This window comes from Nyctereutes procyonoides, unplaced genomic scaffold, assembly GCF_905146905.1.
Source record: "Nyctereutes procyonoides isolate TBG_1078 unplaced genomic scaffold, NYPRO_anot_genome, whole genome shotgun sequence".
Classification (NCBI taxonomy): Eukaryota; Metazoa; Chordata; class Mammalia; order Carnivora; family Canidae; genus Nyctereutes; species Nyctereutes procyonoides.
Genome location: NW_026575146.1, coordinates 76149415 through 76169815, shown reverse-complemented (window position 1 = coordinate 76169815; position 20401 = coordinate 76149415). Strand labels below are relative to the sequence as shown.

Below are 20401 nucleotides of genomic sequence, written 5' to 3'. Positions count from 1 at the left end.
CCCTTGAGTAGTATTGATCTCTTTAGAGAACTATCTATTGGTTATGCAGCATTTCTCTACTACTTGTCTGCTAACTCTTAGTTGTCCTGCATGGATGCAGCTCAGGTGTTTCCTTCTTCAGGACTGAGTTACATGTCCCCTGGGTTCCTATATCCCAGCCCTGATCAATCTTGAGTGTCACTTGTGACTCTATTTCCCCCACTGGATCGTGAGCTCTGCAAGGGCTGCACTCATGGCTATTTTGCTCACCTTTCCATCTCACACCTAAAATCACCTCCGCCAAGGATACCACCCGCCCACTCCTCTTTTCTTACCTCACCCCAATTCATCTTTTAGGTCTCAGTTGGAGTGTTCCTTCCTCCTGGAAGTCTTCCCTGATCCCCAGGCTGGATTAGACACAAGCCCTATGTTCCCAAAGCTCCCTAGGCTTCCCTCATCACAACACTTTTTATTCTGGGTAAAATTATTTAAAAATACAATGCAGATTCTCTTTCTTAAAATAGAAGGCACTAGGGAGTATTTAATGAATGGATGAACAGCTCATCTTTCCTTGAAGTTTCCTCATATTTACTGTATATAATGCCATTATAAACATCCATATTATGTCAAAGCATTCTTGTCTGTTACTGATTTTTATACTTTTACTAAAGTTTGATGTTTAGCCTGCCTCCAAAAAATCAAAAGAATGCTGCTTTTCCAGAGAGGGAGAGAAAGCAACAGGTTGCTTTAGCCATGGAAAAGGCAATACTCGGCCTAACCTGTTCCTTAGTCCTCAGCCACCCTGCTGGGACTTCACCACTGCACTCTCTTGGGTACTGCTTTCACCTCTTGCCTGTGCATCTGATAAAGAGGGACACCAGCCACATTCTGCCATTTGGCTGTGGGCAAAGGAGTGCTCTTCTCTCTACTCCAAATCTTATTAGTTCATCTTTAAAACAAGGACACTTCCACCTGTGGGACAGTACTGCTGAAATAACTAAATGAGATCATGCAAAAACCTCCCAGCTCAGGACCAGGGTTAATAGAAGTCAGCAGGGCTTCTGGAGTCAGGCAGACCTGGACTCAAATCTCGGCTTTCTCACTCTCTAGATGTGCCAGCTGAGCCTGAGTTCCCCGTCAGTAAATTATTATAAAATATCCAACTGTCAGGATTGAGAGAAAGGCAATGAGAGGCTAAGTGAGAAATCGCTCAATTTAGCAAATGTTAATTAATTAGCATCCTCTTCCTGACTCCCGTTTGGAATTTTATTCCTGGAAATAGGTCCTACCCACTGGTCCGAGCTCTGCCCTTGGGCTACATAAAATAGTTGTTGGTCTCCCCACTGGTCTTTGTGTCCTAGTCTTGCTCCCTTCGATCTGTCCTCTGTATCACAGAGTATCCCAGCTCAGATATCCCTTCCTCCACGAAGTCTGCCCTGACTCCCGGACCCCTGCCAAAGCTCTAACCAAGCTGGGTAATCGTTGTATGGTGACAAACCTATCTCCCCAACTGGCCTGTGAACCCCACGAGGGCAGGGCTTGGGGCTGACTGTCACTGCAGTGTCTCCAGCCCTGGGTGGGGCATAGTGCAGGTACTCAATGGAAGGGCTGATCTGTAGAAGTCCACAGGAGGCAGCCAAGGATCCTAGACATGCCTCCCTCTCACCTGACTCTACCCACGCCCCTCATGCTATCTCATCTGTCTCCTCAACACAATGGCTCTGGGAGGTGTTTGCTTCTCTTGGCTCCAGTTCCTCACTCCTCAGGCTGCCCCCATCTGTCTCTAGTATCCTTTCCTTGGCTTTAGGGACTGGTATTTCTCAAGGCACTGCTGCCCAGGGCCCTCTTCTCACGCAACCATCACGTCCACTTGCAGGGGCAACTCAGACCCTCAAGACCCCCAAGTCCAGGGCTTGAAGCTCCAGACCCTGGGCACCTCAGAGGCTTCAGGCCACAGCACAATGGCTGACCCGCCCCCAGGAGTCTTCCAGGGGGAAAGGAAGGCTATCTTAACCCACTGAGCCCATTAAAATGAAGTACTTGGCCATAGCTAACTATTGTGAAAGTGTTTTCCTGAGCGTGGAACTGCAGGTGGCTGGAATGTAACCTTTTCCTCAGGAAACTGTACTGCTAAGACAAGGACTCCTCTTCCTCCACAGTGGGGGCCAGGCGCCTCGGGAGCTCACTGACACGAGACAGGACTGAGTGCCTCTTCCCTGCTATTGGAAACATGTCTGCATGCACACAGTGGCTGCTTCCTTGTAAAATAAAGGGAAAGTGCTCCTAATATGGGCCTTCACTCCATTGTGAGCAATGAAAGAGTCATCGTAACCACACTACCTACCAACTGTACCTGCTACTCATGTAGCCTGGGGTGATGGAAGGGTCAGGACAGCGACACTAAATACTGAACTGCTAAATATAATGTAATGGGATAGTTAACTGTTTGAGAAGGAAGCACTTTTTTAAATATGGGGGAGAATAAAAGCACTTAATCTTTATCTTCCATATTAGGAGGTCAACAGGTAGTAAAAAATGGAAAAAATGTAAAACTAGAAGTGTTAGCACCTTTTTAAGGAATATGGTGGTAAATATGAGAAACAGTTCAAAGAGTTAAAGTGGGTACCTGTGGAGAGCAGGAATTGAGGTGGGAAAGGAAATGGCTGTGTTTTCTTCTTCTTTTTTTAAAGTTTATTTATATAAGTAATCTCTATGCCCCACGTGGGGCTCAAATTCACGACCCTGAGATCAAGAGTTGCACGCACACTCTTCTGACTGAGCCAGCCAGGCGCCCCTGCATTTTCTTCTTTTTATCATAAATCACAGAGGTATCTGACTCTTAAAACTAAGCACTTGTACTCCTTTGACAACATTAGTAATTAATGTAATGTTTAAAACAGAAACATTTTAAAAACCTGCCCAAGCCAAGCATTCCATCCAAAAGCAACAGAATACACATTCTTCTTGGGGCGCCTGGCTGGCTCAGTTGGTAGAGCACGTGACTCTTGATCTCAGGGTTGTGAGTTTGAGCCACACACTGGGTGTAGAGATTACTTTAGAAACAAAATCTTAAAAAAAAAAACAAAACCCACATTCTTCAAGTGCACATGGAACATTCTCCACCATGTCCGCTTCCAGGTGCAACTCAGATCCTTCTATGACCCTAAGGATCATATGTTAGGCCACAAAAAAGTTTAAACAAATTTAAGAAGACTGCAATTACATCAGCCATCTTTTCTGACCACAGTGGTATAAAACTAGAAATCAGTTACAAGAAGAAAACTGAGAAATTCATAAATAAATATGTCAACATGAAACATGCTACTACAACCAATGAGCCAATGAAGCAATCAAAAAAGAAATGAAAAATACCTTGAGACAAATGAAAATGGAAATACAATGTATCAAAACTTATGGGATGCAGCAAACGCAGTTCTAAGAGGGAAGCTCACAGCAATAAACAAGAAATTTTCCTTTTTTTTAAGATTTTATTTTTAAGTAATCTCTACACTCAAAATGGGGCTCACACTCACAACCCCAAGATCAAGAGTTGCATGCTCCTCTGACTGAGTCAGCCACGTGCCCTGAAACAATAAAAATTTCAAATCAACAACCGAACTTTATACATCAAGGAACCAGAAAAAGTAGAAAGCCCAATGTTAGCAGGAGGAAGGAAACGACAACGATCAGAGCAAAAATAAATGAAATACAAACTAAAAATGCAATATAAAAGACAGGTAAGACCAAAAGCCAATTCTTTGAGGAGACAAAGAAATTGAAAAACTTTTAGTAGAGTCACCACGAAAAAAAAGAGCAAACACAAAATCAGACCTGAAAGATGAGATGTTACAACAGATACCACAGAAATAGAAAGACTAAAAGACTACTCCAAACAATTAATGTGTCAACAAACAATCTGAAATGGATAAATTCCTAGAAACATACAACCTTCCAATACAGAATCATGAAGAAACAGAAAATCTGAATAGAAGAATTATCAGTAAGGAGACTGAGTCAGTAATCAAAAACCTCTCAACAAACAAAGGACAAGAAATAACAAGTGTTGGCGAGGATGTGGAGAAAAGGGAATCTTTGTGCACTGTTGGTGGAAATGTGAATTGGTACAGTCACTATGAAAAACAGTATGGAGATTCTTAAAAAAATTGAAAACAGGGCAGCCCCAGTGGCTCAGCGGTTTAATGCCGCCTTCAGCCCAGGGTGTGATCCTGGAGACCCAGGATCGAGTCCCAGGTTGGGCTCCCTGCATGGAGCCTGCTTCTGCCTGTGTCTCTGCCTCGCTCTCTTTTTCTGTGTGTCTCTCATGAATAAATAAATGAAATCTTTAAAAAAAAATTGAAAACAGAACTACCATATGATCCAATGTTTCCACCCCTGGGTATTTATCCAAAGAAATAAAAAATACTAATTCACTGCAGGCTCATCTATAATAGCCAAGGTATAGGGACACCTGGGTGATTCAGTTGGTTAAGCATCTGCCTTTGGCTTAGGTCATGATCTCAGGGTCCTGGGATGGACCTGTGTCAGGCTCCCGACTCAGCAGGGAGTCTGCTTCTCCTTCTGCCCCTTGCCCCACTCATGCTCTCTCTCAAATAAATAAAATCTCTACCAAAAAAGAAAAAAAAAAGCCAAGGTATAGGTATAGAGACAACATAAGTGTCCATCGACAGATGAATGGATAAAGAAAATGTGCTAAGTGTGTCATATACGTACAATGGAATATGATTCAGCCATAAAAGAAGAATGAAATCTTGCCATTTGCAACAACAAGGATGGACTCTGAGGACATTATGCTAAGTGAAACACATCTGAAAAAGACAAGTACTGATACTTGATATGATATGTGGAATCTAAAACAAAAGCCAAAAAAAAAAAAAAGTTCATAGCTACAGAGAACAGATGGGTGGTTGCCAGAAGCGGAACGCAGAGGGGAGGCCCATGGGTGAAAAGAGTTCAGAGGAACAAACTTTTAGTTATAAAAAAACAAGTCATGGGGATGTCATGTACAGCATGGTGACTACAGTTAATAATACTGTCCTGCAAATTTGCAAGTTGCTTAGAGAGTAAATCTTAAAAGTTCTCATCATGAGGAAAAAAATTGTATAACTACACATAGTGACAGGTATTAACTAGATTTACTGTGGAGACAACACAAATATCAAATCATTATGTTTCATACTTGAAATATCAAAAACATTGTTTTATACTTAAAACTAATATAGGGCGGCCCTGGTGGCTCAGCGGTTTAGCGCCACCTTCTACCTTGGGCCCAGGGTGTGATCCTGGGGACCCGGGATCGAGTCCTACGTCGGGCTCCCTGCATGGAGCCTGCTTCTCCCTCTGCCTGGTCTCTGACCCGCCCCCCCCCCCCGTGTGTGTCTCTCATGGATAAATAAATAAAATCTTAAAAAAAACAAACTAATATAATGGTGCATATCAATTACACCTCCACGTAAAGCAAAACAAAACAATACAACTTCTCTAAGCTAAAAAGGTAAGCACTGCCTTTGGCTCTCCAGTCCTCTCCCCTGGCCTAGCCACCTCTCTGATCTCTGGTCCCATCCTCATGCACATTCCATACTCAAAGTCATCATATTAAAATGAACATCAGATCAAGGTACTCTCCTGCTTAAAATCCATCAATGGCTTCTACTGACTAAGATAAAGTCCAGATTCCTTAAAATGACCTAAGATCCCATATGATCAGCATATCTTCTCCTATCAGTCCTCCATATGTGCTGAACTACTTGCAGTGCTCAAAACATTGTTGTTGTTGTTGTTGTTTTAAGATTTTATTTATTTATTTATGAGAGACACAGAGAGGGAGGCAGAGACACAGGCAGGGAGAGAAGCAGGCTCCATGCAGGGAGCCTGATGTGGGACTCGATCCTGGGATTCCAAGATCATGCCCTGGACCAAAGGCAGGAGCTTAACCGCTGAACTACCCAGGTGTCCCTCAAAACACTGTTACACATGTGCTCCCTCATCACAGGGCTCAGCTCAGGGGCCTCTCCTCCAGGAAGCCCTCCCTGACCCCTAGGCTAGGTCAGGTGTCCCTCTGGGCTCTCCTAGACTCCTAAGGTCCCCTGCCTGGTGATGCCCACTTGGAGCCACCACCGTCTAGGGATGAGTATGTCTCTTCCAATAGACTCAGAGTCCTAGGACAGCGGGACAGGGCCCCAGTACTGTCCAGCACAAAACTGGACTCAGAGTGAATATTCACAGGGCTTAGGGAATGAAAAAAAAGAAACGAAGGGAACACAGCAAAAGTTAACGTTTAGTTATTAGTGAGAACCAGTACATAGAATGTGCTTTTATTTTTATCTATATTGAAATATTTTTCTACAATAAACATGGATTGTTCCTCTATTTCTACAACAAACATGGAAAAATGCTAATTGTATATCCTTGGAACCACGGTTCTGACTCTAGGAGTTTGTTACTTCCTTTGCTAAGAAAGGAATTATGGATTTACAGAAAGTATAGAAAGATACCACGAAACATACTCCTGCCCCCAACACGCCTGGCCCATTTAGCAAGGAGCTTCCTTCAGCTTCCAGGCCAGGGACCTGCTCTGCTCTCAGCCACTAACAGCGGGGGATGCAATCTGAGCACCAGCCACCCCTGAGGTGCTGATCTACAGGCTGCTGGGACTCTGAGAAGGGGAGTGTAGGGGTGACCTGTAGGGCTAGAGGCATGTGAGTGGTACCTGGCACCATCTGGTGACCAAAAGGTTTTATGGCCCCATGACAAGTCACTTTGAATAATCCTCATCAGGACGATGGGTCCTTGGGATGTAATCTCAGTTGGGATCTGAGGAGCCTCTGGATCTCTTTCGGGAATCTTTGCTACTGCTGAGTGTGTGTCCACATGACGGTGGGCTCTGCCAGCAGCCAGTGTAATGGGGCCAAGGGCCTTGCTCCAGCTAGACGGAGAAACTTGTTTTTCAGCTCAGGTGCTGGGACCCCACACTCACCTGTGGAACCCTAAACCCAGCCCTCACTCTCCTCTCCCTTGAAATCCTTTGTCTCCGGCTCTGGCAATTCTCTGATGGATTACCCTGGCCATTCCCTGCCCTCTCTGAGTCTAGAACCCAAGGCTGAGCACAGGGGTGAGGAGGTGTGAAGGCTAGGATCTTCTGAGGAGAGGTGAACACACAACGTGGGGTGGGGTGAGACACTGAGCAGGAGTTTTTAAACTGCAGATCTACAATCATAAGCTGCAAAACTGATCTTGTGTATAATGACCAGCATCTCTTTATAGAAAAAAAATTAAGTACATACTGTATAATTTCAATTATATTAAATTCTGGAAAATGCAGGGATGCCTGGGTGGCTCAGTGGTTGAGTGCCTTTGGCTCAGGTCATGATCCCGGGGTCCTGGGATGGAGTTCCACATCAGGATCTCCATACAGGAGCCTGCTTCTCCCTCTGCCTATGTCTTTGCTTCTCTCTGTGTGTCTCTTATGAGTAAATAAATAAAATCTTAAAAAAAAAAAATCGGGATCCCTGGGTGGCTCAGCAGTTTAGAGCCTGCCTTCGGCCCAGGGCATGATCCTGGAGTCCGGGGATCGAGTACCACATTGGGCTCCTTGCATGCAACCTGCTTCTCCTGTGTCTCTGTCTCTCTTTCTCTGTGTGTCTCTTGTGAATAAATAAATAAAAGTCTTAAAAAAAAAAATCCTGGAAAATGCAAACTAATCTCCAGCAGATCATTGGTTGCCAGGGGACCGGGAAGTGGGGGTGGGGGGGCGCTGGGATTACAAAAGGGCACAAGGATACTTTGGGGGTGCCGGATATGTTCACTCTCCAGATTGTGGTAACAGTTTCATGAATATACATGCTGATCAAAACTTTTCTAGTTGTGGGGTGCTTGGGTAGCTCAGTCAGTTAAGTGTCCAGTTCCTGATTTCAGCTCAGGTCATGGGCTCAGGGTCCTGAGATTGAGCCCGGTGTAAGGCTCTGTGCTCAGCACAGAGTCTGCTTGAGATTCTCTCCCTCTACCCCTCCCACCATACCCCCCTTCCCTGGCTCAAGCAGACTCTCTTTCTCACAAATAAATAACTAAAATCTTAAAAAAAAGGGATCCCTGGGTGGCGCAGCGGTTTGGTGCCTGCCTTTGGCCCAGGGCTCGATCCTGGAGACGCAGGATCGAATCCCACGTCGGGCTCCCGGTGCATGGAGCCTGCTTCTCCCTCTGCCTGTGTCTCTGCCTCTTTCTCTCTCTGTGTGACTATCATAAGTAAATAAAAAAAATTAAAAAAAAAAATAAAAATAAAATCTTAAGGGATCCCTGGGTGGCGCAGCGGTTTGGCGCCTGCCTTTGGCCCAGGGCGTGATCCTGGAGACCCGGGATCGAATCCCACATCGGGCTCCCAGTGCATGGAGCCTGCTTCTCCCTCTGCCTATGTCTCTGCGCCTCTCTCTCTCTCCCTCTGTGACTATCATAAATAAATAAAAATTAAAAAAAAAATAAAATCTTAAAAAAAAAACTTATCAAATTGAACACTTTAAATATGTGCAGTTAATTGTATGTCAGTTACACTTCAATAAAGCCACAAAATATAAAAGAAACGGGCGAGAATAAAACGGAACCGGATAGACCAAGCCGGCCAGGAAGGAAGAGGAGTCAGTACTGGCAGGGGCACCAGGAGCAGCTCCCGGGAGGCAGGTAAGAGCTGCACTTGACCCTATTTGAGGGAAGCCTCCCAGAGCTTGGAAAGCATGGGCTTTTGAGGATCGCACTAACCACTCTGCCTCTACCCTGTGCAGCCGGCGCTGGTGCCCTATGACCCCCAAGCTGAGCCGCAGCTCTGGCCGGCTCTCCACCCTCCGGCCCAGCCAGCCTGGCCTTCTGCAGACTGGCTGCCCCAAGGCCCCAGTGGGCGGGAGCCAGTCCCTCCCGTCTGCCCCGTCGCTGCTGCTTCTCCTGCCTGATGGGGACTGTGTGTGATTCCATGACCTTTGTCAACTGATAGACACTACTGTCAGTTTGTCTGCAGTCTGAAGTTGAGGGGTGGTTCTTGTCAGCAGCCAAGGCCCTCTCCCTCCAGATTTAAGTGGGTTTTCCCTCCAATTCCAATGCATGGTTTTACATACATCTTCCTCTCCCTAGAGCTCACCTGTGCCGCTTACCGTGTCCATGTAGGATGCAATCTCCCACCCCATAGATTCTCTGGTTTTCAATCTGTTCCACATCCTTAAAGTTATCCTATTTTATTTTTTTTAAGATTTATTTATTTATTCATGAGAAACACAGAGAAAGAGGCAGGGAGACAGGCGAAGGGAGAAGCAGGCTCCATGCAGGGAGCCTGATGCAGGACTCGATCCCCAGACTCCAGGATCAGGCCCTGAGCCAAAGACAGACACTCAATCGCTGAGCAACCCAGGCGTCTCAAAGTCATCCCGTTTTAGCTTCCCATTTCAGAAATCCTGACTCAGATTTACTAAGTATATCATAAGGCTAGGATATACTTAGGCTCAGTATTTAATGGCAAAACATGGATCTGTTCAATAAAACAGGAAAGCTATTAAACAAATGGACAAAAGAGCTGAACTTGAATGAAGAGGCGAGCGGGGACCCAGGGCAACCCAGGCTGAGCTGTTTCTGGCACACAGGTGAGGTGCTGGTGATGCACACGGAGGCCTGGACCTCCAGGATGGCATGTGGGGTTTCCAGCAGTGCTGCTGCGCAGCTAGGATGAAGGAGTTCCCAGTCATCTTCAAGAAGAGTACCAAGTCAGAATATGATGATGGCAGGAAATATAACAGGAACAGCCAGACTGGAGGGAGGATGACCCTGAAGCATCCTCCCCCTCCCCTCAACTCCTCCTTTTTCCTCCTATGCCTTTCACTGTTTTTGTTTTTGGTAATTTAAAAAATATATATTTATTTATTTGAGAGAGAGAGAGAGAATCTCAAACAGACTCCACACTGAGCGCAGAGCCCAACTTGAGACTCAATCCCATGACCCTGAGATCATGACCTGAGCTGAAACCAAGAATCACTCAACTGACTATGTCACTCAGATGTCCCCTAAACCTTCCGTTTTTAAGGGTTTGGGACATACCCAGTGGTTCCTCCTTTCCAAGAATCTAGGTTAGAGGCCATGGGCTCCTATGGCATGATCTTGGGTAAGTCGCCTTATATTTCTGGGCCTCAGGTTCCTTGTCTGCAAAACAGACCTAATCAGAGGAGCTTCCAGCTCTGACTGTGGAGTAAGGATGAAGGCCCAACGGCCAGGGAAGATGAAGCATGCAGTTCTGGAAACCCTTACCCAGAGTTCTTTGTGGAGGAGGAGATTTCCTTCTGTTAGCAAGTTCCTGGACTGAGTGAAGGCCCCAGGTTGCTGAGTCCACCCCAGTCTGGTGTAGGAACTTCTCTCTGTACCTCCTCCTTCCTGGCAATTCTCCTGAGCTGGGGCCTCTCCTCGGTCATCCTCATTGCACCTGAGAGGCAACAGGTCCAAGAAGATAAAGCTGGGCATTCAAGGATGTTTGCCAGAGTGAGGCTGAAAGCAGTTATGAAATGTGGAAACCACCCAACTGCTAAAAGATGATTCCCTGTTCCTGCACGCAACAGTCCCTTGGGACTGGACCTTCTTGTCCCATGACACTGCGATATTCTAAAGGAAACTTCCCCAAGTGCCCTGGCACACAGGCCCAGGATGTGAGAGAGGGGACCAATGAGATGCATCATCCAGGATTTACAAGATGGAAGGAGCTAGACAAGGCCTCCCAACTGCAGCTTCGGCTGGGTTCTGCTGGCAAGGCTGGACCACCAACTCTGCGGACACCATGGCTTTTTGGCCCCTGGATGGCATTTGGTTTATGGGTTCTTCAACACAATGTTTAAGTGGGCAGCCTCAAAGGCAGCAGCTCCCCTGGTGGGTCAGTCCTGCAGGGTCATCTAGAGGCCCAGCCAAGAGTTGATTCACACAGCCCTTCCAATGACTTGCAAGCCTCACTCTCTGTATTAAATTGCATTCTGCCTAATTTAGTTTGAAATGCATCAAAAATAAGATGGATCGATGGATGGACAGACGGATGGACCAATGCATCTAAGTGTGATAAAGCAAGTATGGTAAAATGTTAGCAGGAGAATCTCCATGGTGGGTATGAGGGTGTTCAATTTAAAAATCTTTCAGTGCTACTATATGTTTGAAATGTTCATAATAAAATGTTGAGGAGAAAAACCCTTTTTTCTTGGAAAATCCAGAATGTTTTCTTTCCTAGGTGACCCCTGATGATACAGTGGACCTCAAAAATGATGAGAGCTTTCTGTGGCAGATATAGAAATGTAATAGGTGAACTGAGCAGCTGTCTTGGCCTCAGCTAGGTGCCCAACAGAGGGAGAAATCTCCTAGTCAAGAATGGAGGCAGAATTGGGTGCAATGCCAAGGTTCCAAGAATAGGGACCTCAAGAGTCACTGGATTTCTGACTCCCCTCCCTGGGTGGCCTGAGATGAAGGTGGAAAGGACTCCCTTGGGCTCCCTCATCCAGAAGAACATGCTGGTTAAGAGTTAGTAGGATTCAGAGGTTCCCAGGATGAAGCTACAGCAACACCCCCTCTCCAAGATTCAGTTTCCTTATTCATAAAATGGGTTTAATAATATTGTAGTTTTGTTTTTGTTTTTAAGATTTTATTTTATTTACTCATGAGAGATACAGAGCGAGAGAGATAGAGAGAGAGGCAGAGACACAGGCAGAAGAAGAAGCAGGCTCTAAGCAAGGAGCACGACATGGGACTTGATCCGGGGTCTCCAGGATCACGCCGTGGGCTGCAGGCGGCGCTAAATCACTGCGCCACCGGTGCTGCCCTGTTTTATCTATCTATCTATCTATCTATCTATCTATCTATCTATCTATCTATCTTTCTATCTATCTATCTATCAATCATCTATTTATTTATTTATAAGAGTTATTTATTTATTTATGAGAGAGAGAGAGGCAGAGACACACAGGCAGAGGGAGAAGCAGGCTCCATGCCGGGAGCCCGATGCGGGACTAGATCCCGGGATTCCAGGATCGTGCCCTGGGCCAAAGGCAGGTGCCAAACCGCTGAGCCACCCAGGGACCCCATTGTTTGTTTGTTTGTTTGTTTTTTAAGAAAGAGAAAGAGAAGACGTGGGGGGAGGGGGAGAGATAATTTTTTAAAATATTTTATTTATTTATTCACGAAAGACACAGAGAGAGAGGTAGATACATAGGCAGAGCCTGATGCGGGACTCGATCCCAGGACCCCAGGATCACAACCTGAGCTGAAGGCACTCAACTGCTGAGCCACCCAGGCATCCTGAGAGAGAGGGAATCTTAAACAGGCTGCACACCCTCACAGAGCCAGATATAGGGCTTGATCCCATGACCCTGAGATCACGACCTGAGCCAAAATCAAGAGTTGGACATTTAACTGACTGAGCCACCTGTACAGCGCCCTAGGTTTAATAAAATGGGTTTAATAATAATCCTCACCTGCAGGATTAGGTGAGATCCACCAAGACTGTTGCCTGGCTCCATCAGAAGGTTTTAATAAAGAGTAGTAGCCACTGTTGTTATAATTAGGCCCAAGGCAGGGATGCTGAATCTCAAAACTGAAAGCTTTCATCTGGTGTAGAAGAAGATGACAGAAAACACACTGGGATGTGCTCCTGGACGCTTGGGGGACAAGTAACACCCAGAGAGGGGCCAAGCCAGAACTCAGACCCAATCTCCACTTCCTCCAAGAGCCTTGTTTTCCATGTCAGTAGGATGACTGGGAAAACAGCCTCCAAGAAGAAAGGACAGCTCTTCTCACATCAGGCTTGAAGTTAATAAATGGAGAAGGAAGGAGATAAACAGAAATCAACCAGGCAAATACTATAATAAAAATTCTGCAGAAAGATCCACTGATGGATGCTAAAATTAGTGGGCAAAACTTGGAGGAGAAACAGGATATCTGTATAGTCTCAAAGTATCTTCCCCAAGATATTTAACTCATAAAGGGAAAAAAATAATACAGTGGACAAACCCAGCAGACACCACTTTAGCCACATGACAAAGGGTAATCTGAGCACAAATAAGACAAGCTGACATCATGATGCTCTGATGTGGTACACTGAGGAGAACACAGCATCGGTCCTGTGGCACTCCTGACAAAGAAGCAGAACCATCTTCCTGACTACGAGAAGGCATCAAACTAAAGGACAGTCTACAGAATAACTAATCAGTACACTTCCAAAGGGCCAAGGTCTCAGAGGGACATTTTTCTAGATATGTCTCCTGAAGCAAGGAGGAAAAAAGCAAAAATAAACTATCGGGACTACATCAAAACAAAAAGCTATTGTACAGCAAAGGAAACAATCAACAAAACTAAAGGGCAACCTACAGGATGGGAGACGATACTTGCAAATCACTTATCCGATAAGGGGTTAGTATCCAAAATATGTTAAGAACTTATATAACTCAACAGCCCAAAGACAAATAATTCAATTAAAAATGGGCAGAAGACATGAACAGACATTTCTCCAAAGAAGACACAACAGATGGCCAACAGACACATGAAAAGATGTTCAATATCACTCACCCTCAGAGAAATGCAAATAGAAACCACAATGAGATATTACCTTATACCTGTGAGAGTGGCTAAAATCAAAAACACAAACCACAGCAAGTGTTGGCGGGACATGGAGAAAGGGGAATCTTCTTGCACTGTTGGTAGGACTGCAAACTGGTGCAGCCACTCTGGAAAACAGTACAGAGGTTCCCCAAAAAGTTGAAAATAGAACTACCCTACAACCCAGTCATTGCACTGTTAGGTATTTACCAAAAGAATAAAAAACACTAATTCAAAGAGATACGTGCACCCTGATGTCTACAGCAGCAGTATTTACAACAGCTAAATTATTGAAGCAGCCCAAGTGCCCTTCGATAGATGAATGGATAAAGAAGATGTGCTGTATATATATACAGAGGAGTATTATGCAGCCATAAAAAAGAATGAAATCTTGCCATTTGCAACAACATAGACGGATCTAGAGGATATAATGCTAATAAGCAAAATAAGTAAGTCAGAGAAAGACAGATACCATAGGATGTCACTCATGTGTGGAACTTAAGAAACAAAACAAACGGGCAAAGAAAAAAAAGAGAGAGAGGGAAAGAGAGAGACAAACCAAGAAACAGAGTCTGAGAAACTCTCTCTATAGAGAGCACACTGCTGGTGACCAGAGGGGAGGTGGGCAGCAGGATGGGAGAAGTAGGTGATGACGATTAAGAGCGCACTTGTCATGATGAGCACCGGGCGATGTATGGAAGTGCTGAATCACCATATTGTACACTTGAAATTAATACAATACTGTATGTTAATCTACTGGAATTAAAATTAAGAAGTTAATTTAGAAAAAAAGAATCAAGGTCGTGGAAGACAAAAACTGAGACACCGTCACAGGTTAAAGGGGACCAACGAGACACGCCAACTAAATACAACATGGGATACTGGATAAAATCCTGGGGCAGAAAAAGGACACTGGTGGAAAAACTGGTAAAATGTGGATGAGGCCCGTTGCTGCGGAAACAGTACTGAGCCACATTTGCTTCCTGGGTTTGCTTGGTGTTCTGTGTTTATACAGGGATGGATCATCAGGGAAAGCAGACCGAGAGGGATGCAGGAACTCTTTGCACTGGTTTTACAACTTTTCTGTAAATCTCAACATCAACTGAAGGCAAGAGACGAAAAAAGAAACAGCCTCTGGGAGGTGAGTCAGGGAGGACAGAGGCCCTTTCCAACTCGCTGCTGCCAGTGTAAATGTGCTGCACACCCTTGAGTCAGTAATTCTGCTTCTGGGAATGGATGCCACATTTACCCGAGCAAGTGGGAAAGGCTTGCCTGGAACGTTAGTCTGGCAGCATTGTTTATAATAACAATAAACAAAAAGCTAGCAAAGACCCTACCAGACTACTTATGGCCTCATAAATTACAGTAATTCTGTGAGCAGCTGAACAGAAGAATAAGGAAGTTGTTTTATGTGCTGATAGATGTTCTCCCCAGGATAATGAGGGTAGTAAAAAGCAGTGAGGTCTAGCATGGGGTACACTGTTTGCTATGCTCGTGGCAAAAAGTTGTGTGTGTGTATGGGGGGGTATGTATTAGCATTTGCTTGGAAATGCATTTTTTGTTTTTGTTTTTTTCCAGAAAATACACAAGATAAGAGTGGTTTGCCTCCACGGAGGGGAACAAGGTGCCCCAGGGAACAGAAGTAGAGGGAGACTTCACATCCTCTTTTGAACCTTAAGCCATGAGAACTTACGATCTTTTAATAGGCTGTCATAAAATAACAACAATAACGTCAAAACCAACCAACAACAAGCCACCCCAGAATCCAGGATTCCTGGTCAAGCCTGTTAGATTGAACACTTTACTTTCTCCTCAAGCCCACAGAAATGCCAGTCAAGTGGAAAGAAGCTAGAAGGCACAAGTACACAGGGAAAAGGAGGGAAGTGAAAGAGAGGCATCCAGACAGGCCTCAGGGATGCAGATGGCAGTGAGGTGACTGTGCCAGTATGGAGGCCAACCCGGGTACCCATGGAGAGAGTGAGGATAAGCTGAGGACTCCCAGGACCCCTTCTGGCCTGAGAGGGAACTTCAAAGGGCAAAACAGGGGGACTCCTGGAACAGCTGATGGCAAGGTACTATGTTGAACACAGGCCTGCCCCCTAGCATGGGGCTGGTGGCCAATGCACAGAGGTCAAGAGTCTGTTAGGGTTTGGATTTGAAGGGGGCGAAACCACAGCTTCCCATGAGGTACCAAAAGGGGCTCTCCTCAACTGTGAGCCTCGATCATCCCAGGAGTTGGAAAAGACTGGGCCAAGGACATCTCAGTGGCTTCCAGGCTCCTGCTCCCCTCTTCAGGAACACAGCAACCCCTCCCCTCTCTCCCTCCAAAGCCACAGTGAAGTGAGTATTTGCTGGGTTTGTTGGCCCAGCATCCACGCCCCTTTTTCTGGAAATTGCCCGACTCTCTTTTGGGGAAACTCATCCCTTACTCTTCCTCCACATGGTTCAGGGAAGGCCAACCCCACCCCCAGCTTTAGGTGCTGGCATTCAGCCCTGGGATTTTTCCAGGAATGTCAGAAAAGAAGTTGTCCTCTCCCTCCTTTGGGGTTGTTTAGTGAACAGGATGTGAACCTGGAGCTACCGAGGCCATCTTGTCCCCCCAAAAAGAGAGCTTGCCTAAGAAAGAAAACAGCACAGAGAAACACAGGGCCCAGGGATGAGACAATGACTTCCTGGCATTGTCCGGGTTCCTGAACCTAGTTGAGCTTGAAGCCAGATACTTCCAGAGTGTTTAGGCATCTGTCCAGTACAGCAGGATTCTGTTGTTTGCAAATAAGGGCTGGGGGAGGAGCCAAGGTGAGGTCATCACCCCTTCTTGACAAACAAGACTGCAGGTAGCCATGAAGGGGAAACACCTAGAAGTAGACACCTATGAATGTGGGTGTGTAGAACAGGACACCAAATCACAGCAAAAAGGCTAGAAGGACAAACACGGATAGATTTTCTACACAGAGCAAGTAATACTTTTATAAACAGAATCAAACTTTCTTTGAAAAATGGGAAAGCAAATTCCTTTCAATTCCTTTTTATCCTCAGTTTCTTTTGTGACCACAACACAAGAGTCCTCGCTGCTCTCTGGATCAAGTCTAAATGTGTTAACATGGCCCAGTGTGATCTGTCCCTGAACAGCCATCTGGGTTCTTCTCTTGCCACTTCCGATCCCACCATCTACTTTCAGCCATGCCAGCCTCCCATAAGTTGTCCTTGTTACACCTTGACCCTTATACATGCTGTTACCTATGCTTCCATCTTCCCACTTTGTCTGGCTCACTTCTCCTTGAGCTCTGAGCCATCTGCTTCTCCTGGAAGCCCCTCCTCAAGCCCCCCCCCCACTGGCTCGGGGCCCTCCCCTCAAGACTCCCCCAGCCTAGCACAGACCGCTTGTCTGGGGACCGCTACCTAGCACAGGACCCAACACGGAGGAGATTACAGGAAATCCTGGATGGATGAATGAGAACAGATGAATAAACAAAGCTGGGACAGGGTGTCTTTCACTCCTGTGTCCCTAGCACCTAGCACAAAGCATGGAATAAAAAAAAAAAAAATGTTCATGAGATGTATGTTGAAAGAATGAGACCAAAAGTGAAAAGTCTGAGTTATAAAACCATATCATCTTCATGAGAAAAAGATGCATTATTCAATCAATGCTGTTGGGACAAGTGGACAGCCAACTGCAAGAAAAGATAAGAAGGATCCCTACTTCGCACCTAATACCCCAAATAAATTGCAGATGCATCAAAGACTTAAACATGTACACAAACAGGACTATAAAATTACTAGAAGAGGGGTGCTTGGGTGGCAAGCATCCAACTCTTGATTTTGGCTCAGGTCATGATCTCAGGGTTCTGGGATTGAGCCTGCATCAGGCTCCAAACTCAGTCAATAGAGTATGTAACAATATCAGGGTCATGAGTTCAAGCCACATCTTGGACACAGAGACTACTTAAAAAAATAGTAATAATAATAAATAAAGTAGTGCTTAGAGGGAAACATATTTAAATATACAAAAAAAAAGAAGAAAGTTTAAAAAGCAATAATCTAAAGTTCTCTCTTATTAAAAAGGAACAAATTACACCCAACAAATAGATGAAACTAAGGTTAAGAGCAGAAATCAATGAAATAGGAAACAGTTAAGAAAACTCAAATGGCTCACTAAGTATCTGACTCTTGATTTTGGCTCAGGTCATGCTCTCAGGGTCATGAGATCAAGCCCTACTTCAGAGTCAGCTTAAGATTCTCTCTCTCCCTCTGCCCTTCCCCACACTTGCACACACACCCCACGTTCTCTCTCTCTCTCTCTCTCTCAAAAAAAACAAAGAAATCAATGAAATTGAAAACAGACAAATGAGAGGAAAATAACAAGGTCAAAGGTGATTCTTTGAAACATATTGATAAACCACTAGCAGGACTAGTAATCAAGAATAAACACACACACACACACACACACACATAAATTACCACTATCTGGAATGGAAGAGGAGACATAACTACAGATTCTACAATTATTAAAATAATACAACAGGAGGGGCAGTCTGGCTCAGTTAGCAGAACATGCGACTCTTGATCTTGGGGTTCCAAGTTTGATCCCCATGTTGGATACAGAGAATACTTTAAAAAATAAAATCTTTTAAAAGACTACCAAAGGAATATTATCAAATACTTTATGCCAACAAATTCAACAACTTACATGAATGCTATATACATTGAAAAACATAACTTATGAGAACTGATACAGAGAAGTAGAAAATCTGAATAGTCCTATGAGAACTAAAGAAACTTGAAAAAAAAAAAAAAGAAACTTGAATGTTATTAAAAACCTTCCCTTAAAGAAAACTGAATGCCTAGATGGACATTTATATCGAATATTTAAGGAGAAAACCATACCGGTTTTATACAAAATCTTGCAGAAAATAGAGAATGAGGGAATATTTTCCCATTTGTTTAATGGGATCAGCAAAACCATGATACTGAAACCTGTCAAAGACATTACAAGAAAATAAAATTACATAATATATCACTCATAACCACAGGTATAAAAAAAATCTTTAGGAATATATTGGCAAATCAAAGCCATCAAAATGTAAGGATAACACACCATGACCAAGTGGCATTTATCCAGGAATACAAGATTGATTTACTATTCTTTAAAAAAATAATTTGGGGTGCCTGGGTGGCTCAGTAGTTGAGTATCTGCCTTTGGCTCAGGTTGCGATCCTGGGGTCCTAGGATCAAGTCCTGCATCCTGCTCCCCACAGGAAGTCTGCTTCTCCTTCTGCCTATGTCTCTGTCTCTCTCTGTATCTTTCATGAATCAATAAATAAAATCTTTCAAAAAATAAAATAATTAATATTTTAATTCATGGTAACAATAGAATTGTGGCTGCCAGCCTCCAAGATAGCCCCCGATAATTCCTGTCTCTTGGCATTATATAGTTCTTTCCCACATAATGCTAGAGTTGGTCTGTATGACCAATAGAATATGACACAAGTGGTAGCATGTCATTTCCACAATTACGTTATAAAGACAATGACTACAGTCTTAGTCATCTTCACCCTTGGATCACTCTCTTTGGGGGAAGCCAGCTGCCAGATCATGAGTAGCCCTAAGGAGAGGTCCATGTGCAGGGCAACTGAGCTCTTGGCCAACAGCTAGGAAGCAGACCTTTCAGCGCCTGGTGAGTTTTCCGTTTCAGACACTCCACCAGAACCACTCAACAAAGCCATTCCTAAATTCCTGATTCTCAGGAACTGTGTGAGATGATAAATGTTTATTATCACATGAAACAGTACTCAACATCACAATTCATCAGAGAAAAGCAAGTGAGTTGCCATTTTACACCAAAAAGAATGGATAAAATTAAATTGTGAAAACAATGATTACTGGCAAGGATGTGGAGCAACTAGACCCACACTGGAAAACTCTTTGGCAGTTTCTTCTAAAATTAAGCATACCTTTATCTTTGGAGTGCCTGGGTGGCACGGTCAGTTGAGCATCTGCCTTGGTTTCAGCTAAGGTCTGAGTCGAGGGATCAAGACTCCTGTCTAGCTTAGCACTTGCCACAGAGTCAGCTTGTTCCTCTCCCTCTGCCCCTCCCCCTGCCCTTGCTCTCTCTCAAATAAATATTTAAAAATCCCTAAATTAAAAAAAAAGAATACCTTTATCTTAATCATATAACTCAGACATATCATTTCTAGGTATTTACCCAAAATAAATGAAAACATGCTCCTATATAGACCCATACAAGAATGTTCACAGTAGCCTTATTGGTATAAAATTAAATTAAATTAAACTTGAATAAAGGACACCCAAATGTCCATCATTAAGAGAGGTGATAAACCAAATATAGCATGGTCATATATTGGAATAAAAGAATACACACTAAGAGCACTAAAAGAAATGAACTATTGATACATGCAGCAGAAATATCTCTAAAGAATATGAACAAAAGCTAGACATTGAGTTCATATGCATGATTCCATTTATATGAAGCTTAACAACAGGTAAAACTGGGCAGCCCCAGTGGCTCAGCAGTTTAGCGCTGCCTTCAGCCCAGGGTGGGATCCTGGAGACCCAAGATCGAGTCCCATGTCGGGTTCCCTACATGGAGCCTGCTTTTCCCTCTGCCTGTGTCTCTGCCTCTCTCTCTCTCTCTCTCTCTCATGCATAAATAAGATATTTTTAAAAAATAAAAAACAACAGGTAAAACTAATCTATAGTGAAAGAGGTCACACAGGTGACAGACCAGGAAAGGAAGGAACTCCTAGGGGTGATGGAAATGTTTAGGATCTTGGAAATTGGTTACATGGGTATATGC

The 20401-nt window shown here is 44.4% G+C and overlaps 1 protein-coding gene across 3 annotated transcripts in view; it reads right to left on the bottom strand.

Moving 5' to 3' along the window:
- Window positions 1–20401, bottom strand: part of LOC129500680 (optic atrophy 3 protein-like) — a 46724-nt gene that overhangs the window by 11523 nt on the left and 14800 nt on the right. Inside the window, exons 2-3 of one of the 3 annotated variants that reach the window (XR_008662587.1) lie at window positions 10273–10444; window positions 3454–3563 (exon numbers count right to left, since the gene is read on the bottom strand). The exons of 1 other annotated variant lie outside the window; for it this stretch is intronic. The gene's annotated coding sequence lies outside the window, so the exon portion shown is untranslated. Of the gene's footprint in view, window positions 1–3453; window positions 3564–10272; window positions 10445–20401 lie in introns of those variants that run through there. One more of the 3 variants, XR_008662588.1, reaches the window with a different exon arrangement.